At 40.8% G+C, this 8,596-nt stretch overlaps 1 pseudogene; it reads left to right on the plus strand.

Moving 5' to 3' along the window:
- The first annotated feature begins 3,667 nt into the window (after positions 1-3,667).
- LOC143860161 (uncharacterized) lies at positions 3,668-6,701 on the plus strand (annotated as a pseudogene).
- The last annotated feature ends 1,895 nt before the right edge of the window (positions 6,702-8,596 follow it).

Here is an 8,596-nt window from a genome sequence, read left to right on the forward strand (position 1 = left end):
CCCAACCCTACGATTTGTGGAGGTAAAATGGACGTGTATAAACCTTCACAAATTAGTCAATTTTTTGCCTCCATAGTTTGAATGGTTAGGATGATCCTATGGATCTGATTTTTTGTGGACACCCTATCTATGTGAGGACCATCCAAATGAATTGTTTGGATCACCCAAATAATGTGGGCCCCCACTGTATTTTAAGGTAGTGTGTAGGTAACTTACCTACACAAGTGTGTAGGAAATGTTCTCTCATATATATATATATATATATATATATATATATATATATATATATAATGAGATGTTTACCCCTCCCCTCCAAATCTTACCTGGACAGCCCCTCTCTGCAGATAATTCACCCCCCTTTCTACATCTCTTTTTCGGCTTGCTCGCTAAACAAGCGTGCTCAGATCCTGACGAACTTTTGCAGGGACCCAAGTAAAACCCTAACCCAGCTTGGGATATAATTTGAGGTCTTAATTCACAGATTTGACAAGGTTTTGTACAAGTAACATAAACTTGGGTCCGGTCAAAATGGGGTGTCTACAGTAACAATCGATTGTGTTCCCCCAGCCTTCAATAGTCTGTTGGAGGGCTCACAATCAGTGGTCACAAACTCAAACCAAAAATTTTCATGGAAAAATAATCCAGTGTGTAGAATGTTTGCAAAATTCCTTTTAAAAAAAAGAGCTCAGTTTCTTGAGATGTCTAATGGGTATAAAAAAAAATATTGCTATTTTTAACAGGAAAAGTGGTTCAAAATTATTTTGCACCTATTTTACGTCTAGCAATGTAGCCTATAGAAAATTTTCAATTTTGACAAGAAAATGAAAAGTAAGTTTTCCATACTTCCAAACAGCCTAAGAAATGCTAATATTCATAGGCAAAAAGTAGTGCTGACTTCTTGGATTTATCCAAACCGTATCTGTTGCAACCCACTGGGGGGTGCTTGAATGTGGATCGTTGCATTTTTACCCTTCTTAGAATCATCCAATGTTGGAGATTTTGTACCATAGCCACCTTTGTTGAGTGATAAAACATGAACAGCTGGGATCATCGAAATGGATGGGCCCACATGTACAATTTTCTATTGTCCACTGTTAAAGATTTCAATAAAAGTCAAATCTTCAAAGTTCAAAGAGTCTAAATATGGTGAATTTTAATAAGATACTCATGAAACATTTTCAGATATTTGTCATAAAAAGAATTGCAAACCACTTTATGAAAAACCATTAATTTGGGAAGCTTGATCTGGGCCCACCACATGACACCGAGATGATGCACTACGTTCATTTTATAGGGTATTTTCACACAGATGAGATGAGATGATCTGTTCAATCAATCTAGACAGTTGATCTTGTAAAACATCATGATCCAATGCACACACTCTTCCTTCCTTGCCGGGCAGTCATGCCATTCATAAAAAATCAACAGTTGATTTTTTTTTTGGCAGAACTTTAAACTTACCTTGACATATCAAGAAAATCTGATCATCCGATCAAAGTAATCTTAACGGCATTTTGCCCGATATGAGGCCATGAGTCAAATCAACGAATCAGATTACATGTGTGTGGCACAAGCGAGCCCCAAAAATTAGTTGTTAACAACCACTAACCTTTTAGCATATTTCAAATTAATAATGGAAGTCCTCATTTCCCTCTTTATAGACACTATTTTTAACTCAATTGTTAAATTTAAATGATCTGAACCGTTAACAAAGGAAAATGTTATCCGCACTACTATATTTTGATGATCACACTCCTCACTTTATTAAAGTACGGTATGGCCCGCACCATAGGATTATCCAAACCGTCCATTGGGGCCTGTGAAGACTATTTCAATGTTGAAAAAGAAAAACACATATACAGTGGAATCCAAATTCGGGTTTCAGGTCAGGTCGGGTTGCCCGACAGCCCAATCCGACCCGACCCGATTTCCAATTCGGGTTGATTTTTCCCAACCCAACCCGATTGTGAAAAAGCTTAACCAGACCCAACCTAAATTCGGGTTGAACCCGACCCACGTGAGAACATCCAAGTAACAACGATGGTTTGAAATTATATATAGTGCTAATGTCCTCACTATCATATTTTATAATGGCACTACTCACCGTATTTTGATGATCGCACTCCTCACTTTATTAAAATGTACGGTATGGCCCGTACCATAGGATAATCCAAACCGTCCATTAGATGGGCCACTGCCTACATAGGTTGTGCCCCAAAAATAATTTTCATTGGTTGATCCGAACCCTCTGATCTATAGAGGGTTATAGGTTGATCCAAACCGTCCATGTGATGAAACACAACATCAATCGGTTGTGCCCGTAAAATCATTTCCATAGGTTGATCCTAGCCCTCCAATCGATAGAGGTTTCCATAATTGTTGTTCCTCTTCAGGTGCCCGGAATTCGTCAATATTTTGCAAGTCTCCTGCATGAGTAATATAAAATAGTTCTTTCGTCATTGTCATATGTCTTTACCTCTTCTTGGTAGTTTTTTTCCGTAATTATCATAGACAGATACCCTGTGTGGGTACTGTTCGTATGTGGATTATGATTTTACCTTCAAATAATTTCTCATAGAGATAGATGTTAGATATCAGCAATGAGGTTAAAGGTAAAAGAGTAATGCTGACGTTTGGAGTTATCTCTGAGGGGCAAAATAGGGAATTGCTAGAGTATTTATTGCCCAACGTGAATACTGAGATTACCCTTAAGGAAAATCATAAATGTCAATGCAAATGGTATTGTGCTAGGCTGTGGGACATGAATGGAAATAACGCAAAAGTGAGGATGACTTTAACCCGTGATTCACGCTTTATATATAGTATAAGGATTTCCCTAGAAATTAATAAAGAAATGTAAGGAGACTGCTCTATCTGTTTACCATACAAGTTGTGTGTTCAAAGTAAGAACTTTCCTATCTGTTACATTACATATGACCATGATTTTAAATTTTGATTGAGACCCTAATTTGGGACCGAAATTGGGTATACCCAAACGGTAAAATAACTTAATATTTTTCCGGAATTTTGTCAGAAATTTTGTATGAGATAAAATATTCTTTTACTTGATTTCGTTGGATTTCGGCTGAAATTTCAGTTTCCGTGGGGACCAAAAATGCATTCCAAAACCGAAATTTGAAACTCTGCATATGACCAAAAAGCCTCTAGAAAGACAATTAGGATAGCCTCTCTTGTGCATTTCCGGTCTCCATCCTACCTGCCTTGGCTCCACACGTAGAAGAAAAAGAGAACTTTCAGAATGGGGAAAGAAGAAAAAAGAAAAGCAAGAAATTCGTTGTGCACCTCTCCTCTCCTCTCTTAGGCTCGAAATATTCGTCTTATTCACTTCCCGTTTTTGAGAGAAATCCATGGAAAATCCGGTAGAACCATTCTCCAAATATCACGAAAAGAGAGGAGGGGTATTTTGGTTGGCCAGAAAGTCAGTCAAGTCAAAGAATCAGACGAGTTTGTCAGAGTTCAGGTCTTCGTCACAGTCAACACACAACTCACTTCCTCACTTCCTAGAACAAAACCCATATAAGCTTTCTCTCCTCCACCTCCTACAAAAATATCATTCACCCCAAGAAAAATAACGTAGATTAACCTCCCACCAGTTAAAATGATCAGGTACGTTCATTGGTCCTTCCTCTTTTTCTTCTTCTATAGCATGCCTGTTGTATTCTCTCAACTCTCTCAGTACCAGACAAACACCATTACCAGACTTGCTTCCCGCTTCGAGATATCTTATTGGAACACCACAGAACCAAACCCCTGTTCTTGGAAAGGAGTTGGGTGCTCTGGAAACTACATAACCAAACTCTCTCTATCTTTGTTTGGCATCTCCAGCACTGATTTTCTTGTTGGTTTATGTCAGATTGATTCTATACAGTATCTTGATCTGTCAAACAATTTGCTGAACTCTATTCACAAGGGTTTTATTAGTGATTGTGGCAAGATAAATGGGTTAAAGATGCTGAATTTCAGTAACAATATGTTGTCTGGTTTCTTGCCTGCTTTTAATGGTTTTGGTGGATTGCAGTTCTTGGATTTGTCTTATAATTTACTTGCTGGAAATGTTACTTTTCAACTAGATGGGTTGGTTCAGTTAAGGAGCTTGAATTTGAGCCATAATTCTTTCAATGGTACCATTCCTACCAATCTTGGAAAGGGCGTGGTTTTGGAGGAGTTGCAGCTCTCAAAAAACCAATTTCAAAGTCAAATCCCAGAAGAGATCGTGAATTATACAAATCTAACTCTTTTGGATCTAAGTGAGAACAGTATTTCTGGGTCTCTTCCTGCTAAGATAGGAGAGCTTTCCAAGTTAGAAACTCTCCTCCTTTCTTCCAATAATCTGACTGGTGTAATCCCTCAAAGTCTTTCAAGGATCAAGACTCTGTCACGATTTGCCGCACACCAAAACAATTTTACAGGATCAATACCTCATGGAATTTCCACATACCTGAGGAATTTGCACCTTAGCTATAATACTTTTAAGAGGCTTGATTCCATCGGACCCTCTGTCACCTCCTAACTTACAGGCTGTTGATCTAACATCCAATTTGCTTGAAGGGGCAATCTCTACGAACATCTCTCGAAACTTGTTCCACTTGAGACTGAGCCTCAATTCACTCAATGGATCCAGCCCTTTGGTGATTGGGGAGCTTTTTAATTTGACATATCTTGAAGTGGAAGGCAACATGTTGACAGGGGGAATTCCTTTGGAGGTGGTAAATTGTGTGAACTTGACACTGTTGAATCTCGCCCAGAATCAGCTGCAGGGTTCATTGCCCAAAGGATTGGGTAAGCTTAAAAAACTAGCAGTTGTGAACCTCAATAGGAACCATTTATATGGGGAAATCCCTGCTAAAATTTCCCAACTACAGAACTTGCTTACACTTAACCTTAGCCAGAATTCATTTTCAGGTGCAATTCCTTCAGCAATTTCAAGCTTACGACTCCTTTTGAAATTGAACTTGGGAGGCAATGAATTTAATGGTTCCATACCTGATGGAATTGGTAACATGAATACGCTTTTAGAACTCCAGTTGGGGGGCAACAAGCTTAGTGGAGAAATTCCACTAATGCCATATAACTTGCGAATAGCCCTCAACCTTAGCAGCAACCTCTTCCCTGGATCCATACCCTATACTTTCAGGATACTGGAAAAGTTAGAGGTTTTAGATCTCTCCAATAATGGGTTTACCGGTGAGGTTCCGGTGTTCTTGGCCAGTTGGGGGAGTCTGACACTGCTGGATCTTTCTAATAACCAGCTTTCGGGAACTCTTCCACATTTCCGTTCGTGGACCATCGTCAATTTTGCCAGAAATAGGGATGTCTTCTTACCTCCCCCAGCCACACCTCCGCCAGCCACACCTCCCCCAGCCACACCTCCCCCAAGTCCTACTATCATTTCGCGTAAGCAAAGAATGCCGACTGCTGTGGTGATTGTTGTGACAGTTGCAGGTGATGTTCTTGGTATGGGGCTAGTTGTGGCAGTGATATTCAAATTGGTTTTCAGACACTTTTATCGGGTCAGTGACGACACCTGGCTGAGGTTCATCTAATAACTGCAGATAGCATTCACAGATCCCGTATAGATTTCACCGGAGCCATGGAAGCAGTTACTAATCCTGATAACATCATGCTAAAGGACAGGTTCTCTACCTACTATAAGGCCATCATGCCTTGTGGAATGACTTACTGTGTCAAGAAGCTTAACGGCAGTGACATAATGCTTCAGTTTGGGAGCCATGAAAGGTTTAGACAAGCACTGGAAATGCTAGGAAGTCTGAGCAATTCAAAAGTAATGAGCCCTCTGGGTTATGCTTTGACTGATGATAGTGCTTATCTATTCTATGAATGTGTTCCCAAGGGAACTGTCTTTGATTTTCTTCATAAAAGTTCAGGAGCTGCTTTAGACTGGCCATGTCGCTATTGCATAGCACTTGGGATAGCTGAGGGTCTTGCTTTTCTCCATGAGTGCAATGAACCAGTTGTAATACTCAACCTTTCAACAAAGACCACCCTACTGAAGTCATTGAATGAGCCTCAGATAGCAGATATCGAGCTTCACAAGCTCAGTGGGGGCTTCTCTAATGTTGCTGGTTCTGTGGCGTACATTCCTCCTGGTGAGAAAGCTATACTATACCACTCTTTTCTGTTTGAGTTGTGGAAAACTGATTTCTAAGTTCTTTAACATTGCTGCTGCTATTTTCGTTGCCCTGAAATGATTTAATCTAGCGAAGTCTATCTCCATCTATGTAGCTCATAAACAAGGTTGTTCTGAGAAATTGATTGTTTGTTACTAGCAACCCCAATAGTGACATGATATCCAGAGGTATCACTACAGTCTGGTATTTCAACTGATGTTGAATTTGTTGTTTATGGTTGCAGAGTATGCTTACACAATGAGGGTGACAATGACTGCCAATGTCTACAGTTTTGGGGTCGTTTTACTGGAATTACTGACCGGAAAACCACCCATCAATGAGGGAACTGAGTTAGCCAAGTGGGTACTGAGTCATTCATCGCAGGGTGATGGGTGGGAGCAGATTCTCGATTCTAGTGTGAGCCAAACCTCACCTGAGGTTCGCAGTCAGATGCTATCAATCCTTAAGGTTGCTCAGGCTTGTGTTAGCATCTCATCAGATGCAAGACCCAAGATGAAAAGCGTGGTGAGGATGCTTCTTAATGCAAGATAATATATGCAGAAAATGAAGTATCAGTTTTGTAGAGAAAATACTCAATTTTGATCTGCTTATTCGGTTGCTATAGGCATAATGCATGTTTTCCTGTCTTGAAATTAGACAGTTATCTGTTATCTCTCAACTTATACCTGTAAATATACTTCTTTTTTCTTTTTTTTTAACCCGGAACAGATTGCGGCCCCCGGGAGGACCTCAAAATATTATATAGAAATTGCAAAATTACAAGAAGAGGGCTAATCGACTCGCCTCTAAATCAGAAACCAAAAGGGGGAAAACCAAAAAACAACACATTCCCTTAAAACCGCCCACCACCTAGGTCATCCTCGACCGGAGATTAGGAAGACCTAAAGCATCACATCTTGCAGCCCCACGGGCCGTGGTTGGCATTTCTGACCAGCCTTGATAAATTCGGTTCAATTTGGTAATAACTGCTTCATTTGCGAGAGCGTCCGCAACTTATTGCCTTCTCTGAATTGGTGTTGATGGGAGAGGCAAAGTTGATCCATGAGTAACATCATCTCCGTCCAGAAAGAGGAGATGGACCACGGGTAGCTCTCTTTTTTGAAATGAGATCCATCAACACCTTGCTATCCGATTCTACAAAGAGGTTCACTATTCCGAAAGCTTTGCATAGCCTAAGACCGTCCAAGAGCGCCCTTGCTTCTGCCACCATGTTGGTGGATGTCCCATAGAAATAGGCGAAGGCAAAGATAACTTTTGCTTTAGAGTCGCGCATGACTCCGCCGCCTCCTGATTCTCCCGGGTTTCCCTTTGACGCCCCGTCGATGTTAAGCTTAAAAAGACCACACACAGGTCTTTCCCACCAAATCCAGATTTCCCTGCTAATTTTTTGATTCCGAACGTCAATCTTCAAATCCTCTAAAGCAAGCCGGTCCAGCATACTGATTTCTTTCGAGAATTTTTGGCTAGTTCTCACTGCTCTTAAATCACTCACAACTTTCTCTATAACCCAGTTTACATTGCTAATCTTGCCTTCCATTCTTCTCAAGCAGCGTTCCTTCCATATGTGCCAAGGGATAAGCAGGGCTGACATACCCAGGAGAAAACCTGCCTGAGATTTCCTTAAGCGACCAATGGCCATCCAATCTTTAATTCGGCTTCTCACTGGTTGCAGGGGGAGGAGTTTTACCGCCCAGAGACGAGCAAAAAACCCCATATACTGCTTGCTAACTCACCATTCCCTAGGAGGTGGTTTACAGTTTCTTCTTTAGAGGAGGGGCAACAGTTGCACTTTTAAGCTATCTGTATCTGCAAATCTTTAATTCTGTTATCTGTCGGGATCGTATTGTTGAAGAGTTTCCAAGCAAAACAGCCCACCTTTGTGGGAATATGGTCCCATATTCCATGCGACCAGTCTACGTTTTCACCTCGGCTTCTGCTTACTTCCCAAGCTGATTTGGTGCTGAATTTCCCTGAAGGCATTTTAGACCAGATTAATTTGTCTTCAACTTGGTTGATAGCAAGGTGAATGCTGTCCAGAATGGCTTGCCATCCGTCAGGTAAGAATTGCAATATTTGTTCCTTGACCCATCCTCCTTCATTGTTGATCAAATCACTGATTTTGCAATTCAAACTCATGCCTTCTGCTCTAATCGTATATTCCACAATTGGCTTTTTCCCTATCTATACATCTGTCCAGAAAAACACATCTCCTTTCCCAATAGACCACATCGCATTTTCCTGCCACAAGCATTTTGTGGCCAGGATGTCTCTCCATTGTTTTGACGATGTTGCATTTGGCTCCACATAGTTGAGGTGCTGACTCCTACAGTACGTAGATCTCAAGAAAGAGCTCCATAACCCTTGATTCTGATGGAGCCTATGGAGAGCCTTCATACGGAAAACAACGCACAAATCAACCATTGCTT

Source organism: Tasmannia lanceolata, unplaced genomic scaffold (assembly GCF_043159265.1).
Source record: "Tasmannia lanceolata isolate RefF3 unplaced genomic scaffold, GAP_Taslan_0.1 ptg000037l, whole genome shotgun sequence".
Lineage (NCBI taxonomy): Eukaryota > Viridiplantae > Streptophyta > Magnoliopsida > Canellales > Winteraceae > Tasmannia > Tasmannia lanceolata.